At 29.6% G+C, this 21,182-nt stretch overlaps 1 pseudogene; it reads right to left on the reverse strand.

The window, feature by feature from the left end:
- Window positions 1–3,204: 3,204 nt before the first annotated feature.
- On the reverse strand, window positions 3,205–3,892 carry LOC126555337 (uncharacterized; annotated as a pseudogene).
- Window positions 3,893–21,182: the final 17,290 nt, after the last annotated feature.

A 21,182-nucleotide genomic window follows, 5' to 3' on the forward strand; every position in this document is an offset into this window, starting at 1 on the left:
AAGGCGAAACGCAAATTGGGCGCTAGTTGCGGATTTAAACAGATTATTTCGGCAGCAAAAAAATCAATCAAAAATAAAATTAACGGAAAGAATATAACCAAGTTAGTAAGAACATGTCTGTCGGCTGCGAAAAAAAATCAAAAAAAATCTAAAAATAAGAAAACTCCGAGAATTATACCAATACCGAAAAAGGGCGGTGTTCTACCTTTAATACCTATTTTCGCTGGTTTATCGGCGTTGGGCGCTCTTACCGGCGGTGTCGGTAATATAGTTAAAGTCGTAAATGAATTAAATTCCTGTAAAAACACACCTATTCATTTAGGGAAAGGTTTATATCTTACACCGCACAAGGGGCAGTCTTATAAAATTGTTAAAGGTAAAAGTTTATACCTAGCACCTTACAAAGGCGGATCGGTAAAAAAAACTAGAAAAACGACAAAAAACTAATTCCCACGTTACCCAAGAGAGCGTTGTACGACTATGAGATTATAAAATACGCCGACATGTTGAAAATACCTCATTTCATCGGTGTGTTTTCCAGAGACAAGTTGCCTCAAAGAGCTAAGCATCAAGAGTCTGCTGTGGTTAATTTAGACATCGAAAACGGTACAGGTACGCATTGGGTAGCGTATAAAAAAATCGGTAAAAAGTTAAATATTACGATAGTTTTGGAAATTTAACGCCACCGTTAGAAATACAAAAATATAAGAATATAATTACGATAAACACCAAAAATATAATACGACAAACTGTGGACACTTGTGCTTAAGATTTCTGTCATGTACACCATAACCTTAACCGGGAACTCGAGTGAATTGTCTTGCGACTTTTTCCCGCCGATAGAAGTCAGTAAAAATGCTAAGATTTGTCTGCTGGGGTTTCAAACAAATAACTCTATTCCAAATATAAACGACAAGTGTAATAAAATAGGATTCGCATACAGTGAGCACACAGGTTATGCGATCAGTAGCGTTTTTACAATACCTACTGGTTCTTACGATTTATATGAAATCGAGTCAGCAATACATCGCATATTACATGATACAGATATAATATTCGAATTGAAAGCTGATAATAATCCACTAATAAGTACAATGTGGTGTAACAAAGCTATAGATTTTACCATGCCTAATAACATTGGTCAGTTGCTGGGATTCAAAAATCGAAAATATGCTGGTAATGTAAAACATGAATCTGATACGGTGGTTAATATTACAAAAACAAACTTTCATCAACGGGAAGCAGTGCCATACAATACACGAGTTTTACCCAACTGTACCTCCAGGTTATAAAATAATAGAGGTACCGCCGCATTTGGTATTTAACTCACTTAATTCTACATCTATAACGCATGCTAGTATAATTTTAAAAAATCAGAACGACGAGTTGATCGATCTACGAGGTGAACCGATATCGGTACCTACGTTTATTAATTCAAGACTCGTGATATGGGTTTGCAATTTTTTAATATATATAGGACTGCACGTGTAAAGTCCGTTAGTCGCGTTAATAACACAACCGGACAACAACTCTGAAGAAAAATTCGACACGAAGACAAGTTGTACACAGTCTAACAGCATCCAATTTAGCTTTTTTACGTTCGTTAAACGCTATTTAATATGGACGACATGTATTTAGATGTTACGGGCGGATACACCGACGATTGCAGAATAACTCAAATTGAATATCATTCTTTTTTACCTTATTCTACGTCAGCTCTCTCCAATAACGATGAAGTGCGTATCGCACTACATAACACAGAATCTTATACTTTACCATGTGAGAGTTATTTTACATCGAAGGAACAATAATCAAACCTGCAGATATTACTGATGACATCCGATTTATAAACAACGGGCTGGCGTTTCTTTTCTCCGAAATGAAATATGATAAACGGCATTCAAATTCAAAAACTCGCTAATCCAGGTATAACGACTACATTAAAGGGATATTGTTCGTATAATAAAACGAATATTACATCACATCACAACTCTGGCTGGGATAACGATATTAAAAATGCTAATAAAGATTTTATTGAAAGCGGCAATTTTAATGGTTGTATTAATCTTAAAGATTTGTTCGGTTTTTGTGAAGATTACAAACGTATTTTAATAAATTGTAACCAACAACTTATATTAAACAGAGCATCACTGGATATAAATGCCATTAAGCAGTATAAGAATAATGAAGTTGTCGCAGACGCTCCTAAACTAAAAGACGTGAAAATAAACATAACAAAAATATTATGGAGAATGCCCATAGTCAAGGTCAGTGATAAAGAAAAAATAAGATTGTTAAAAGTAGTAAACAATCAGAAACCGTTGACATGCGCGTTTAGATCGTGGGAGTTGTGTGAATATCCTTTTTTACCTCAAAACACTTCGCATTCCTGAAAGTGAAGACATCTAACAAATTAGAAAAACCTAGATATGTCATAATCGGATTTCAAACTGGTAGGAAAAATAGCTCGAATAAAACAATGTCACATTTTGACCATTGTAAAATTAAAAACTTGAAGGTCTATTTAAACTCAGAAGTGTTTCCCTATGAAGATTTCCAAAGCGACTTTACCAGGAATAAGTTGGCTACATTATACCGCGCCTATGTAGAGTTTCAAAAATCTTACTACGGCCATGACGAAGTGACACCTCTACTGAACCGATCAGATTTCAAAAATCTGTGTCCGATTATAGTTGTTGATATGAGCAAGCAGAACGATAATGTAAAAATGTCAACTGTCGACCTAAGGATTGAAATAGAAGTAGACGAAGCGTTTCCAGCTTCCACCTCAGCATATTGTTTAATATTACACGACCAAATTATAACTTACAATCCGTTTAACGGAGAAGTAAGAACCTTGTAAATATTGTAAAACTTAATATTAATAAATGAAAATACTTTTTTTATATACATGTCTTTTTATTTTACACAATACATATCTGAATTAAAATAGTTTACGTTTTGGTGCAGAATACATTTTCGATAATGATCGCATGTTGTACCAAAACGGCCCGTCGTTTTCATCGACTGCTCTGCTCGGCGATTGCTTGGTGAAACTCGGTGGTGGTGGTGGTGACATTGGTGTTGGTGACGACATTGGTGAAATGAGCGTCGTTTCATTGGAATACTAAAAAATAAAAAAATATTTAATATTTTTGTTTAAGGAATAATAATATAATTTTGAATTACCTCATGCGAGTTGTTCTAGTGTAATAATGATTCAGCCAACTGTACAGTTGCACACATCTGTATTTGATTGGAGAAGTTTGGAACGGACTTAACGACTTGATCGTCTTGTATATTTTTAATGAAAATTACCATCTGATCCAAATTTTCCGATGATAATTTATGTTGAGCACATTTTTTATCTAGGTATAATCTCATTATACTGATTTATAACTAAAGGTACAGTGAATACTTCTTTCCTCACTAAGGTCTCGACGATGGAACACTCGAGGTATTGAAGTCGGATAAGGTCCGCCAGATTCAATAATATTCTACATCCTTCTCGGTCTTTTGCTTCTATCACTAACACATTTTCTCCGCTGTATACCATACTCGATAGTTTTAATATTTCATCTTCATAAAATATTACTCGTTTATATTTCTGTGGCGTATCCAGTATACGAGTAAAAGACAGGATATGACCCATATACGAGAATATTTTTTTTAAAAATTCCGGAGTAATATGAACGTATCTCGAAGAAGTTAGTATATGCTCTACAATTTTGAAACTCGAAGATGGGTCAATACCGATATGAATAAACTTACGGGCCGTAAAGTCAAGTGTGTAGCTAGTAGACTCGATGAGATCAGCCGGAGGTGCTGGCGGCACAAAAGTGTAGGTCTTCTTCTTGTATAATGCCGCGTTGTCTTCAATTGAACCAGCCATGTTTTTAAAATAATAAACACTGAAAAATATAAAAACTGCGAGAGAAACGGTTGAGACGTGAGAAACAGTATAAGGCTGAGGACAGACTGAATAATTGTCTGGTCTTCCAGAGCCAAGCATATGTGCATTTCAGACAATAATAGGTAGGGGTACATTCCTTAATGACAAAGGATGGACGTGTGACTCATAATTCGGGGCTTAAATACATATCTTATAGATGTAAATAACAATAGACTGCTCGGACATGTCGATGCATGTCGATGTACTGAAATAAATTCCTCATATTTCTACTCGGACCTGTCGATGCATGTCTGTAATGGAATATTTCATATCTCTACTGACGATGCTTTTTAATTTGACCAGGACGTTATTTGTTACAATAAAATACTTTATATATATATATAGTTTTAACAATAATTATCAATGGAGTTAGAGTTGAAGTGGGGAAAATATGTACGACAGAGGTAGTACATACCCGGTTCGATTCTAACACCAGATTATTATTATTTTTTGCATTATTTAATGAAAAACGTTATTAAAGACGTTGATATGAATAGTTCTTCTGCGCATGTGCATGATGACTCGAATACATGTACAATAATATGGTGCATGTACAATAATATGATGCATGTACAATAATATGATAAGCGTAATTGATAACATGATAACCACGACGGCGGCGAAAAATACGTCATGTACGTGTAGGAGGGGTGGCGGCAGGAGGCGGGGATACATGATGGTCAGGGGGCAGCGGTGTAAAAATACGTCACACACGTAGTGGGAGCGGGTGGTGGTAGGGGGTAAAAATACGTCATGTACGTGTGAGAGCGGGTGGTGGTAGGGGGTCATGGCTCAAGGGCTCAGGGGCTCAAGGCTCAAGGGCTCAAGGGCTCATGTTTCAGAACTGTCCAAATCATACTACTCACTTCCTATTCTAAAAAATGGTTCCCGTGCCAATGAACTTAAAAGTTGTAACCTTTTGGATTTTGGTAGAATAGTACTTAGCAATACGTGTGCTTTTGATTCCATAGCGTCAATATTTATGATTTCATATTGTGATATTCATATCGTAGATTTAAATTATATTTGTATCATATTTTTCTGAAAAACTAAATGTTTAATTAGAAATCTAATGAGGTGATAAAAATTAATATATATTTAATTTTGTTTATAACTATTTAGGAGAAAACTCTAAAGATGATAATCAAACAACCGAAGCTGCTCCACAGGTAGACATAAAATTAAAGTATATACCACAAATCATAAACTATCAAAATATAACTTATGAGTTACGAGGTGTATGCGCCTACCGAAGAGGACTAAGCCAGTTGCGTACATCAATATTGCACTATACATCATGGTGTAAAAGAGGACCTAGAATATGGGAATTTATGACGATCTCAAGTCTAAATCATCAAGGGTCAACGAAGAAACTGAGGTAGCCTGTGAGCTTGTCACTTATACCATATAATTAAAACATTTACTTTTTTTTTTTATTAAAATTGTTTTATATAATCACATTTTTTATTTTACTTACTTTTTATTGATAATTTGTTATTATAACGTAGCAACTATTAAGCATGTAAATAAACATAAACGTATAAAAGTAATATACAAGTGCAAATAAGATATATAAATATATTTATTTTATTTACATACAAAATAGATACATTATAAATTATATCTTATATGTACTTTAATAGATACTTAAAGGAAAGTTATTAGGTACCACAAACTGTAAGGAACAATATGAAAATCAAAGAAGTTTAGAGTTTAAATCTTTGTGAAAATTTAATCTCCGAGAATTTTTATCTTGTAGCAATAACATTTTTTGGATAATTTCAATTTCTCGCATACAATTATATTTACAAAGGGTTAAAATGACATAAAAATGTATGAGTTATCCTACATTTAGCAGTTGAAACGAATTTTCGTCAAAATTTGAACTTCAAATGTTAATAAAAAAAATTGTGCCTATGTATTCTTATAATTTTTTAATCACTATGAGAATAACATATGAGAAACTTTGTATAAAATTTTCAAGTATTTTGATAGGGCCAAAAAAATTTTATCGACCCTTCAAAAAATATTTTTCAGAAAAATTGAAAATTTCAGTTGTCTATAAATAGCTCAAAAAAACTCAAAATATTTTGAAAATTAAATTAAATTAATTTTATTTTGTAAATAAAATGCCAATCTAAATAACTGGTAAAATTTTCAAGTATCTACGACTTATACTTTTTGAATTATAACAAAATATCAAAAATCGTTTGAGGCTAAACCGTTATTTAACGCGGTTTTGTAAAAATTTAAATTTCAAACACTCATAAAATTTTTTGTCTGAATCCGGTAGAGTTTTTTTTACAGATATTTGAAGAAAAATGTATGGAGAACCTGGTACCAAATTTTCAAAACTTAGTTATAAAAGAAAAAATTTTATGATTTTTCAACTTCAAAATTACTTGCAAATTTTCGCGTTTTCGACAGATTTCGTAAAAATTTGAATTATAAACTCTTGTATTAAATTTTCAAAACTTTTTGGTCATCCAAAAATTTTTATCGACACTTTAAAAAAAATTTCTCAAAAAAATCGAAAATTTCAGTGGTCTATAAATAACTCAAAAAAAGTCAAAATTTTTTGAAAATTTAACTATATACGGATACCACTGACATTAACATTTGGTGAAAATTTCAAGTATTTTCAGTGATTAGTTTTTGAATTACAACCATAAAAAAAAATCGATTTGGTCGAAAACTGGTTTTGCGTAAAAATTTCCAAATTTCCAAATTTCCAAAAGTTCCATTACTTATTACACCATCAAAAGTAAAAACCAGTTTATGTAATTTCATCTCCAAAATCAAAATTAAATCACACATCTCCTTCTAAAAATGATTTAAAAAACAAAATAAAAAAATTATATCGGGAAAGTAGAACTTTGAAACAAAAATTAAGAAGGCAAAAAAATACAATTTGTAGTATTAAAGATCTATTAAAAGAACTTAAAGACAAAAAATTAATAGAAACAGATTCTGAAATGTTACTACTGAATAAATTTGATGGTCTTCCTCAAGAATTCGTAAGCAATATGTTAAAAAATAAAAATAAATAAAAAAAACGCAACTAACAGAAGATATAGCCAAATTATTAAAGAATTTGTTTTGAAGCTTTATTTATATTCGCCTAAAGCTTATGAGTATGTACGGTATGAATCTGCTTTGAAACTGCGCTAAGCCTAACAATTAGCATATTTTTCTATTATTATGAAATAAGAAGTTAATCAATAATATTATTTTTATTCAGTTCTGTTTTGATTCTTCCACATCAAAAATCAATAAGAAATTGGACTTCATCAATTGATGGGGAGCCAGGGTTTCTTCGAGAAGTACTGGATTCACTAAGTAAACTAGACGATATCGACAAACATTTCAATTTAACATTTGACTTAATGTCTATCAAAAAACAAATATTGTGGGGTGGGAAAGAAGGCAAATTTATTGGGTTTTGTGACTTAGGCAATGAACTTGATCTGGAAGGAACAGAAACATTAGCAACTGAAGCGCTTGTGTCCATGCTTGTAAGTTTGAACGGTAAATGGAAGCTACCAATAGGCTACTTTTTCCTAAATAAAATAACTGCTGTAACACAGGCAGAATTGGTTAAGATAGCACTTACTTTGACTGATAATGCAGGATTAATAGTGTGGGGCATTACTTGTGACGGTGCTTATAGTAATTTAGCAACAATGAAAATATTAGGTTGTGAATTTGAAAACAAAAAATATGATGAGATAAAATGTTGGTTTAATCATCCTTGTAAATAACAGTAAAGTATATTTTATACCTGATGCGTGCCACAATTTGAAATTGGCACGTAATACATTAGGAAATTGTAGGACATTGGAATCTGACAATGGGTATATACGATGGGAACACATTTATCAACTTCACCAAGTTCAAAATAAATTGACTTTCAAATTTAGAAATAAGTTAAGTATGTCACATATGAATTGGCAAAACAATAAGATAAAAGTAAAGTTTGCAGCTCAAACCTTAAGTGCGTTAACTGGTGATGCTTTAGAATTTCTTAAAAAAATTATTTTCCAAATTTCTCTAATTTAGATACTACCATAGAATACTGTCGTGTGATTGATAAAACTTTTGATTTTCTAAACTCAAAAAGCTGTTTTTCAAAAGAGTTTAAGTCTCCAATTTCTAAAAATAATATAGATGTATTAAAAAGTATTATACTACCATTGGTTGATTATTTATATACATTAAAATTTAAAGGTAATTTTGTACATAAATCAAATAAAAAAACATTTATCATTGGGTTTACCATAGCAATTAAGTCTATGTTTTCTATTGCCGAAACAATATTTTCTATACAGTATTCATCGATAAACTTCTCATATATAATAACGTACAAATTTTCTCAAGACCATTTGGAGATTCTATTTGGTCAAATCCGACTGAGATTAGGATCAAATAACAACCCAAATGTAGTTCAGTTTAAAACTGCCGTAAAACAAATACTTTTAAAAAAATGTATAAAGTGTAAATACAATGGGAATTGTAATACCTTTGATGATGATATAAAAGGGGATATTTTAGATTTTAAATGGAGTAAAAAAGTTGTTAATGTTTGCAACGTGCTCTGATACTTATATTAAATATAATATATAAATTACATTCTGTAGCCGACAATAACCACAACACTAGGGGGCATAACAAACATCCCTATAATTATGCTAAGGGTGAGTAGTTAAGCAAGTAATGATCGAGTATAGACCAACAATTTGGGACCTAAAATGAAAGGTAAAAGATAATTAATCAAAAGGTATCATCACACGTATGCTTTCTACCCGCTAGAAATAATGGCTATATGATTGCTATTTGGTGAAATAAGTGGATGCGTAATTACCCACCCGGTAGAATATACTAGGTGCGTAATTACCCACCCGTAGAATATTATAGATACATAATTGACGCACAACATCGTTCAGATAACGCAAAGCGTGGGAAGAAGCGGATGCAGGTGCAGATGACCAACAGGGACCTGAAGGTACCGCGGGAGTCCCTGGACGATATATAAGGGGGCCCAGATTAGGCACAATTCAGACGTGATCCACCAGAGTTAGCGCAAGCACCTTCACGTCACCCAGTTTAATATTTTATGTCTCCTGGACTTAGAATATTTTTCACAAGTTTTATTAAATTAATTAATTGGACTTAGAATAATTTTAAATAAAAAACACTTAGAATAATTTCGAGAGTTCAATTATTTCACAAAACCTTTCCAAATCGACATCATTCAACTGATTGTACGTGGCACGTTACATGTTTATGAAGATAATTTTTCTTAAAATCAAGAGGATGAAGAACTAATAAATCGAATGTCACTATTAAATAATCTGAGTACTAATATGAAAGAAGCAAAAAACAATATTATTTATTATATTTCAGGCTATATTATAAAACAAATAATAAAAACACTTGAATGTGAGTCGTGTAAACAATGTATTTTTAAAGATATTACAGATCACAACTATTGTAATGTACATTCTTATACACGATTCACAATATTAAAAAATAATGGTGGTTTGATCAGTGGATCAGAAAGTGCATAATTATTCAGGAAGCTGAAAATTATCTATTAATATTTATATCAAATTTAAAAACCTCAATGTACATAATTTAGAAACTAGAATCTTGTATAGTTGTATTAATAAATTTTCTTTGAATACATCCATTTTCCAATCATTAAATTGCTCAAACGCAACAATCCTTGAAAAACCACATAAAATTATACTTATTACTATTTTAGTAAAAAAATTTCTTAGTATTAGATTGAAGTCATATGGAAAAATGTTTTCTTGTAACTACTTAAATCCCGATAGCAAAAGGCACAAACTCAATAAAATTGTTTTATTTTCACACCAGTAATGATACTACATTAAATTATTAAATTATGTATTCAGTAGTTATTATGTATTTGTTTTATATTTAATTATATATGCCTACCTTAAAAAGGCACTAAATGGCAAATGCATTAAGAGGACGTGTCACCAACCAAAATGCTTACGCGTGCAACGACCGAGAGGATGCGCTGTTCGGTGTTTTCACGATCCGCAAGCGCGCGGCGTTTAAGCCACGCCTACTATTCGCAATTCGCTACCGGCCGACGGCGGCGACTAGAGCTCGTTCAGGAGCGCTGTTTATTTGTCTACGAATGTTCGTAACGTCCGATTCGTATCATTATAAAATTCATTATACGTAGTAAATGCCGCCACAATATTTTCAAAACCCGCGCATACCTATGAACTATCGATTATAATTGAAGATACTGCTTACCTAAATTTATGTCCCAATATATAGATCGTAGAAACTGGAATATAAAATAGTTTTTAATTTTTCAAATTTTTCTTTTGCGACGACTTCAGTAATTTTTCCATATTCCATCGCTCGGGTTGTAAAATTACCATATAATATGTCATATACTGTTCTTTTACAGGATGTAGCTGGAAGCATCTTACAAACTTTTCCAAAGTTTGAAGCAGTTAGTCTGTTTCTCCGTTCAATAAACCACTTTTGGTCGTTAGATTGGTTTCGCGTTTCCAACTCGATTTGTTCCCTGACCGTTATGGGTAGAGTAATTGTTTGAATGAATTCAATTTTTTTATTTTTCAACTCGTCAATAGGTAATAAATTGTCTAAAGGCTGAGCTAGTCCATAATTTTCATCAGGACCATTGGAAATATTTTTATTTTTTGTACATTCCAGATGCTTGAAATAGAACTCGGCGTGTTTTTAAATTTTTTCTTTTATCTGCCGTATACTTTAAATATTTTTTAGCAACGATTCCTACAATAAAATTAAAAATATTTATTTATTTATATTCATTATAATTTACAATATAAATTGGAAGTGAATTTCATAATAATTTGAAAATAAAATAGATTACCTGGACTTTTTTTAGTGATATTTTTGTGGATTTCTCGTATCAAATTACCATTTGAGTTAAAAACTATCACAGCTGCATAAACTCGAGTAGTATATGACTGCTTTTGAGAAAAATTAATTCTCTTTCCCGCGATGTGTTTGTTGATGAGGCTGTTGAATTGCTCGCAGATATTATTATCCACGTCAAGTAACAAGCTCTTAGAATTATTAACTACAAGACGAAGATCAGTGGACATTTCAGTCATTAAACCGCATTTTATGACTTCTGATACAATATTTTGCTCTCAAATTTTTTCCCTGTGCAAAAATATTTGTTACACTTGAAGTGTTGACCAAAAATGTGGTATTGGCTATTTAAAATATCATTACGTAATCCTAAAAAAAAATTTATTTCAGTTTAATTTTAATTTTAAAATTTGTAAAAAATTTGGAAACTAATAATGTTTACCTTCAATTTTGTTATAATGTGATTCATCAATTTGATTTCTATACTTTGTTGCTTTTGTTAGAGCTGTTCTAAATCTTAATACATTCTTTGATATAATTGTTCGTATAAAACCCGGGTACTCAGTTTTCCTTGTTAAATGCATTATTTTGTGTCCATAATTACGAAGTATGTGATTTCTACATTCAATTTTCTCAATTAAAAATATAGGTCCATACGGCATAACTTCGTTTAATCTTTTACAAACACTACTATCTCCATCTCCTGAAGAAAAAACAAATACACATCATGATATAATAATATGTGATATTATGATTCATTATAGCCGTATATTGTATAAATATGTTGGTACATTTTATTTACCAATTAACTGTTTAAATTTTAAACCGTGAATTTTAACGCTGCATAAAAATCCTTCTGCTATAGCATCAGCTTCTATGCTGGTAGCGCCATTCTTCCAATTTAAAAAGCACTTGTGGGTCATGGGAGATTTACCGATGGTTTTCGCTCTTTCGCAAATCACACAATACCGATTTCTTACACCAATAAACAATATTTTTTTCGTCCGAAATCAAATTATAGTGGCCTGTAGAGAAATGCCAAATTATATGACTAATGTCCAATGTTGGAAATAGATAACTAAAAATTTATCTAAATTCTAAATAAAGATAAAGATCAATGTACTAAATTTTATATAGATAAATATAAAAAGGTGGGCAAGTGGATGTCGGTTTGCTTTGTATCGTCTATAATGGTTTATCATTCAATACAAATAATTTAATACATCCATCACAGTGACGAGGTGTACTCGACATCTACTATACAGACGAGTATTTTAAAAATGTATTTAAAATTTTTTTATTTATAATAACATGGTTAAATTTACCGCTCCTGAAAAGGCGTTGTATTTCGTCTTGTAGTAGCCGCGCTTACTCCAATGGCCATCAGCAACAATAGGGCACATAGGTATACCATCACTATCTATATCACCAACCTCAAAAGCCAACTTTTTTTCTTCTATACCAGCGAGTTCCATAACATTCCATGCTGTAGTTTCCATATGCATACTTATTTCTTCACTATATTTTATATATGTCGAGGGGGCCATACATGGAACATCTAAACTTGCCAACAATTCAGATAGTTGTGTGTATCCAATACCAATTGCATACGTGCCATTAACAACTGCTTTGTTAATCGGTATACAGTTTAGATCGTTGTTTTCCGATTCTAGTGTAGTCAATAAATTACACATTTTACATTTAAAAATCCATTTGTAGCAAAACCTTTTGTAATTTCGTTTATTAGTTCAACATTCATAACGAACGTCCTAACCCTGGAGTATGACATTGCTCATTTTGTATTTGAAAAAATACGTGTTTCATATCAACAATCCTCCTACCACCGCAAAAACTGGTAAAATAAATTTAATTAACTATTTTGTAAGTAATAACTTACATAATTCATCATCATTTATTAATTAAAATAAACATACTATGAAGTTATGATATCTTCGGAACTAGGGTGACTGTATTCTGTACATAAGCTATGCTCCATAACAATCGAAATATCATTATTATATTTTGAAGTCGGTGAACTAATACAATCTTTTGGTAAATTACAATTTTGAGTACTTAAAACTAGGTTATTGTTCACATTATCTGATGTAGACAGATTATTTAATGAATCAATTTCACTAAATAAATAAAAAGTTTGAGTTTAAATACCAAAAACAAAATTTAAAAAAATTTAGCTACAGTCTGAATCTAATCGAAATTCAAAGAAAAATTATCAAAAATATTTTACAGGTATAAAAATTAAAATAAATTATAATGAGTGTATGAGCGTATTAGGTAGGTACCAACAATTTACAAACCTGTTAGGAACCCACTGCAGCGTAGTCAAAATATCAGTTTCATTTGACGTCTCACCAAATGGTAATGGATTAGAAGTAAAACTTCAAAATAAAATATAAAACATAATATTTTATAATAATAGAATAAAGTTTAGGTATAAATCTACTCCGCAATTTTTGAAAATTTTTAATTTTTTAATATGTAGGTACATATAATACTTAGGTAGTAAGGTCTTAGGTACCTTTCATACCAATAATTAATAAATAAACTATGTTGATAATTATGATTATACAGTAAATGTCGTGATAAATTTATAATAATCGTCATATCAAAATATTAGTAGCGTATTAGTAGTGAACTACTAATAATTTGCGGGTTTTTTTTTAGCACCATTGTTTTTAAATCGTCATTTTACATAAGTTTCGAAAAAAAAAATTCAAAAATCTAGTAGCTGAACTGCATTTTCTCAAAAGTTTATTTGAGTTCAGTAATATAAATTATAAACTGAGTTACTGTGTTTTACTATTTAATTATTTAAACCATTCCATATCAAAAAAATGTAATAATCTTGTAAAACTTACCTTTTATTATAACGCTTTAAAATAAGGTTATTAGTAATATATTTCCTACGCGGACGTTTTATTTTGTTGTTTTTATTTGCCATATTTTTAAATTCCTATCATAAACAACTCCAGTGGCAATAAAATACAATAATCTAGACCTGAAAATTATTTGTACATCACTTGTACAGTTGTATGAGTCACGTCAGATCTCAGAATGACTATAATAATATTTTAATCATAATAATAATAATAATAATCTTAATTTATTTTAGTCATACGAATAAGTACTGGACGAATAATAATAATATGGCGTGTAATAGTAGTAATTATGGCTATTAGCTATTACTATTCATAGAATTGTCGATGTCGATAACACCACAGAATAGATTAAATCAGAATGGAAACTGATAAGGAAATACATAGCTTCTTACGGCCGCCCAAAAATATGGTCCGACATTTTGAAAGGGCTCATCAGTGTTGACTTAAAATATAATATAAAATATTTTCAATACAATAAATATTTCAGTATACAATTCTTTTGTGGAAATTCAGTTATCAAGTTGGCGGCTTTTACTTGTATAATTCACTTTTTTTCTTTATTAGAGCTTTTAGTAAGACTTTAGACTAATAACCTCAATAATTAAAAATTTCAATAATCAATACTAAAAATTCACATGAGGAAATCGGCTTTATTGATGAAAGGAATAGTAAATACCTACTAAGTATGAATATAATTTTACTAATTTAAACCACTAGGGCAATGATTTCAATTACCTTTATTTTTTAAGTATTTAAGTTTGTATAACTTAACTGTTTATTTTTGTTTGACAATAGTTTTTTTCAATAACAACTAATAATTTGGAATTATATATTTTGAATGTTTTGGACATCTAAATTATTAGCAATAAATAAAAAAAAATTAATATTTCCATCAATTTCAATTTATTAGTGTTACAAAAATAACGAGCAGGTTAATTATATAATTGAGACTAATTATTACAGTATTAAGTAAAGTAGTTACACATATACACACATATAAAAATTTAATATTAATAATAAAAACAAATTGTTAGGAATAAATCTAGGTAGGCATAATTTTTTTACTGACACATAAAAACTTAATATTGGCACAGTATTTTTTTTAAATTTTAGTTAATAATTATAGTTAAATGTAATGTTAAATAAGAAAAATGAAAATAAACAAATGGAATACTATAAATGAGATAAAATAGTTAATTTTCTATTCTTTATTTTTTTTTCATGTAGCAGAGTTCTATTTAAAAATTTAATTGCCGTAAAAATTCTGAATCTAATATATAAATTTAATAAAAAAGATTTTGATGATGACTAAAAGATGACTAAAAGGAACATTACTAAAGTGAAGTCTTAGCTTGGAACCAACACCGTTTCTCTATAGAAATGGATGGAAATAATTTAATAAAAATGTTTTCTAACTCATAAATAAAATATAAAAATTATTATGAGGTACCATTAAGTTTCCAAATGTTGATTGTTCACTTGTAGGATAGGCTTTAAGGAAAGATAATATATGAGACTGGTCTAACTGTTTTTGATGACGAGCATAATTAACACAATCTTGGCATATATGCTTTTCAAGACATTTTTTCATGATATACCACCACACATATGTAAATGTGTTCCTCTCAGGTAATTCTAAATTTCTATAATCAACTGTACCGATACTTATTGCTTTAAATTTAAAAAGATTTTTTTCAGGCTCTAATATACTAAGAACTTCATTAGTAGCTATTTCTGAACATAATATTTGATCCAAATCTTCTAAACAATTGGCGCCAGGTGAAGTTTGAAAATAATTTAAACAAAATATTTTTTTAAAAGCCCAACTCAATTGAATTGGAGTTGGATTGAAATTATTTCCTTGTTGTTGACGGAAAGTACTGAATAGATTTTCCAAACAACTTGGTTGACTCTACCAGTATACAGAACATAATTTACATCTTGTTTTGGATTTAAAGAAGTATAAAGCATCTGTAATCCATTTATAGAAATTAGCCAACCTTTGATGAAATTCATACGTTTAGTTTCATCAGTTTGCTTAAATTTATGAATGACCTTTATGTTTCTAAATACATCAGCCATTTTATTTAAATGGTTAATTTGTTCTGGAGTATTTTTGAATGGTCGTTTAAAAGATTTAAGGCCAGGTATTTTGAAGAATTAAATATATCAAATAATTTGTCCGTATCATTAATGAAATCAATTGTGAATTTTGCAGAAGGCGGTAAAATTTTAGAAACTAAGGTTGTAGTCATGCCAGCTGCAACGCTCTCACTAAAAATTTGAGCAGCTAAATACACTCTCATTTTTTCAAATGGGCCAGGATAGATGTGAAAATATTTTAATTTGGGAGCTAAACGAAGGTTACATTCAGAATCATAATTATAAAAAGATACAATATGATCTTTGGTTATTATGTTATCATTAATTTGAAAATTATGTTTAAATAACATATTACGTGTTGATTTTATAAGATGAGGAGGATCATAGATGTAAATAATTTGTTTACCTTCTATCTCAAAAAATGGCCGGTTAGGAGAAACATAAAGGTCATTAGCCAGGTGAGTAAAATTTGATCCTTGATCGGTTACAAATGCTTTAATATTTAAATTAATATTTTGAAGGCGACAAATTGTAGTTAAAATTATATCTTTTAAATCAGTACCAGTACAGCTGCTTGAAACTAGAAAATAGGCAATTGGTTGTTTCCAATTGTGGTTTATACCTCTGATTATCAGAACCAAAGCATATTTTGCCGGTTCATATTTCTTCAGAGATATGGATTCATGAAATCCAATTATTTTATCTCTTGATACATTATAAAAGAGATTAGTTTTTAAAGACATTTCATCAGCACATAGAATACAATCTAAGGCTTCAGATTTGAAATTACTAATTTTGAAAGATAAAAAATTGAAAAGGAAATCGTTTAGACCTGAATTAAGTTCATACTTACTTGTAACATTTCTTAAGGTGCGACTAGTAGGAAGAGATAAAGAATTTTGCAATAATTTGTAAACTTTAGGACCAAGAAAATAAATATTAAGTGCAAGCTGTTTTATTTCATTTGTATACCTTTGACCCTTTTGTTTTTTTTTTTTTAAATTTTTCATTTGATAATTAACTAACATAAATAATGTAGGCTTTAAATTGTCCTTACACACCTTAAGACAATAATCTTGAATATTTGTCAGCCAACTGTAAACTTAAAGTATTTACTTTATGTAACAATTCTTTTCTCTATCTTCAGCTTCTCTTCTTAATTGAATTTCTTCAGCAAGTCTTTCATGAAGTTTCAGCTTCCGTGGAGTATTTGCTGAAAGATATTTGGGTGTTGAACACCCAAACTACTCTCGTTTCAATTTCAGACGATGTTGATTTATCTGACATGGTCACTGACATGTTAGTAGTAGACAAGTCTAAGGTAAATATATATACATTAGTAGTAGAGCCTTCTTTCTTATAATAAATTAATTTTGATTATAGATATGAAAAATATGTATTATTTACCAGCAATAGATGTCGAACACGATGGTGTGTTATCGCTAATAAGAGTGTCATTTAATGGAACTTGACATTGTTCAACTAATGGAACCTCTTCAGTTAAATTATCAAATATTGTTGGTATTACATCTGCTTTCAGTCTATTTTTTTGGAAGTTGCTAAACATTTTGTCTTCGAAATGCAAAGAGCACAGCCTATACTTTTTGTTCAATATAACAGGATCAATCAACATTAATGATCTGCAATTGCATTTTTCCAACCAAATAGTACATCTAAAAGTATAATAATATTAATATATAGTACAAAATTGATAAAATAATGACATCATTAACATGACCTTTTAATGTTTTAGATTGTCAGAAGATTTGCAAACTAAGAAGCTGCTAAGCAATTTGAATGGCGTTTTCAGAATTGATTTACCATAAGCTTGTAAATAAAAATATGTTGTATATAAAGGTTTTAAGTAGTATGAAAGAAAGAAGTTTTTATAAAATATGGGAATAATACATACCTAGAACTATCTTTTGGAAACGAAAAGTAGCTTTTCGGTGTGGTGTAGTGGACGTGTCTTCCTTACGTTACTTAAGCAACCAGGAAAACAACATTTCATGCCACAAGGACTATTGTATGATGTAAACATGTTAAATATGTATAACACTTTGTAAAATACAAAATTTATTATTTTTCTGTTTTAATAAAATCAAAAAAAAAAAAAAAAATTTTAAAACACGTGGAAAAACTGAGAAGTTAACTAACACAACCTGCCTTGTCCAGTGCTGTTGGCCAAAGCCTAAAAAGTAAACCGTTAATTTTTTTTCTGATAAAAAACAAAACATTATCATCGACATAAAAATTTTGTTTGATAACAAACAATTTTGATAAACAGTGTAGCCAAATAGTTCTAAAATATTAAACAAAAAAATGTTTTACTATCTGGAGAAACTGATGAGCCCTTTCAATATGGCGGATTAAAATTCGGGCGGCCCAGAGTTTCCATTCTGATTTAATCTATTCTGTGATAACACCGACGACGACAGCCGGCATGCGCAACCTCCCTCCCTTCACTCACAGAAAATTGGAAATTGTATTTATATAACTATCCACTAGAAGCAGCACAATACGGCATGATAAATTAAACAAATCACAAATTCACAACTAAAACATAACTACGGAAAATTGCGATTGCTCACTTAACAGTAGTTTTAGAGAAAAAATACCTATAATAAAATAGAAAAAAACAATATTTTGAAGAAAATATCATATGCGTTTTTTAATATTACTAGTATATAACTTACAAATTAAAATACAAAATATACACATTTTACGTTTTTTAATTAGCTGTATCTTTTTTACTAATTACTTTGTTATAAAACGGATATGACAATTTCTTGGAAATATTGTTCTCTATAAATTTTATCATAGGTATTTTAACTCTAAAAACACTTTTTAGTGCAGTTATGATAGTTTTGCGTAGACATGTTTTTACCGTTGAAAATAAGCGGTTTAACGTCCTCTTAATTTAATTAAATACTCTACTCCTTTTATAGTTTATGGCCAATGCCTAACATATAGTATATACATTAATACATTATAAATATACTACTATTACTGCTAAATTTATCAAGTTTACTAAAGTTGTACCAACTAGCCATCTGATGTATGATGTAGACCAAAACTTAGATCATACAATGTTTACTATTAATTAATATTCTGCTTTCCAGCATATTCTAGTCTATTCTGTAATTAGCATTTTATGAATACTGCATAGTGACTAGTGAGTGTGTTTTTAATATACTTTATAAAACCCAAGGTGTACACTGTACACCTTGATAAAACCTATAATTTATCATTCCCTGTTATCAGTGAATATTAGTAAACATTGCCGTGTTAGCATATGGCGGAACAAGACAACTTTTCGTATGGTCGTGCGCTATCTAGTATCTGTGATTACAACATATTCTTTACGTGCTGAATATTCAAATGTGGAAACAGCTTTATACATATTCTTGACTTTGCCAATAACTATGGCGACGTGTGAAAGATCATTCAATAAGTTAAAACTCATAAAAAACTATTTAAGGTCTACAATGGGACAAGAACGAATATTTGATATTCTGATATCTGATAAGTGGATAACGCACTGCTGTACATTAGAGGGCGGGGTGGGGACCTCTGACTAGGGTAGGTTAAATTTGAGTACAATGATAGGTATCATTGTATACAAAAAAACGATTCTGAAAGAAAATGATTTGTCAGTCAAGGATATATTATATTTAAATATTGTCATATATTCTATTTTGAAACAAATATTTTATTTTTCAATTAGGTAGAACGCATTTTGCATTTTGCATAAAAAAAAAAATAAAAAATATTGCATGTAGTATTGTAGTTATCATATTTCATAATAGCTTATATTATCATAGATATACCTGGTATACCAAAGCATGATTGTAGACATCTTATATGTATTATTTACAATCGTGGTATATACAAAAAGAAATACTATATCTAGCTTGTATAGTACACGGAATTAGATATTTTCACATATACCTAATATAAATTGTACACAGCTGCTGATATTGATAATAAACTTTATCTATTTTATTACATATATCTGTGATATTTTATGTTTTGTTTACATTCCGTATGTTGACATTTTTGGTTGATTACGGTTTTTAAAATTGTATTTCTTTTATGAATTAACCATGTATTAATTGTAATCGTTTTAAATTATTATGATTCTACGTCGTGTTGATTCCTTGTGTAACAATTTCATATTAACATCAAGACGAGGCAGACGAGCCATTCCTTAAAGATTTCATTATGTAAGTTAATAAGTAGCTATCACATTAAATTACTTAATATTTACTTATAATTATGTATTTTGTTTATTGTTTAGATATTACTAATGGCTGAATTTTATCATCAAATATGCATATTATAGTGTAACCAAGCTCAGCTGATGTTATACTCAGTGAACTATAGTAAAAATTGTTATTAGTTTCTTAACTGGTAGACTTTAGTATAGAGGTATTCCAAATAAATTTGACCAGATTACTATGGACTGTTTACAATGTTAATAATTTAAATTAAACCACTAAATAAAGGATTTTTTTTTATATTTTATAAAAATAACAGTGGATTAATACATTTCTTAAATTCTAAGTTCAATAGATACAGAATTGTGTAAGAATTTTGTATCACACAGCACATTGAGTAATGACAAATTGTTTATAAGATTCATAGTTTATAGTACATCAACGATATCAACTAATAAAAATTTTTGCACTGTTAAACCGAATGAAGGCCATTGAAAGATTCATAATATACTTTCAACTCTTAAATTGGTTAAATATTTTGAATCTGTAAAAAAAAACAAATTTAATGTAATAAATTTGTATAAACATATATAATAAGTGGCTTTTTAAGTATTTACTTTTAAACCTTTAATGTATTATATGTATTATAATATGTTCAATACAATTTTAGTATTCAAGTTAAATCATAGTTAAATGACGTATAATTTAAAAAATGAAGTATTATGAATAAATAAAATGTGATTATTTATTTTTAGTCACTGTATATTATAATTATATACTTGTCACAAAATTACAAAATAACATGTCCTAAACAATTTAAATTATGTATGGAAAATAACATTTTACTATACAGGCTAAAGCCATCTAAATACTTAACACTGGAAGATAGGCTTTGCTGTAGAACTGATATTTTATAATTTATTAAAATATGTTATGATCCTAAGCGAATAAATGATAAATATTGATAATCTAAAATACAGCACAATTAAAACTAGTTTGTATTTGAAGTATTGAATACAAACATACATAATATAAGGTATTAAGGTCAGAAGTGAAGATAATAATACATAGTTCAATATTATTTAAGTAAAAATAAAATGTAGG

The sequence above is a fragment of the Aphis gossypii genome, unplaced genomic scaffold (assembly GCF_020184175.1).
Source record: "Aphis gossypii isolate Hap1 unplaced genomic scaffold, ASM2018417v2 Contig00806, whole genome shotgun sequence".
Lineage (NCBI taxonomy): Eukaryota > Metazoa > Arthropoda > Insecta > Hemiptera > Aphididae > Aphis > Aphis gossypii.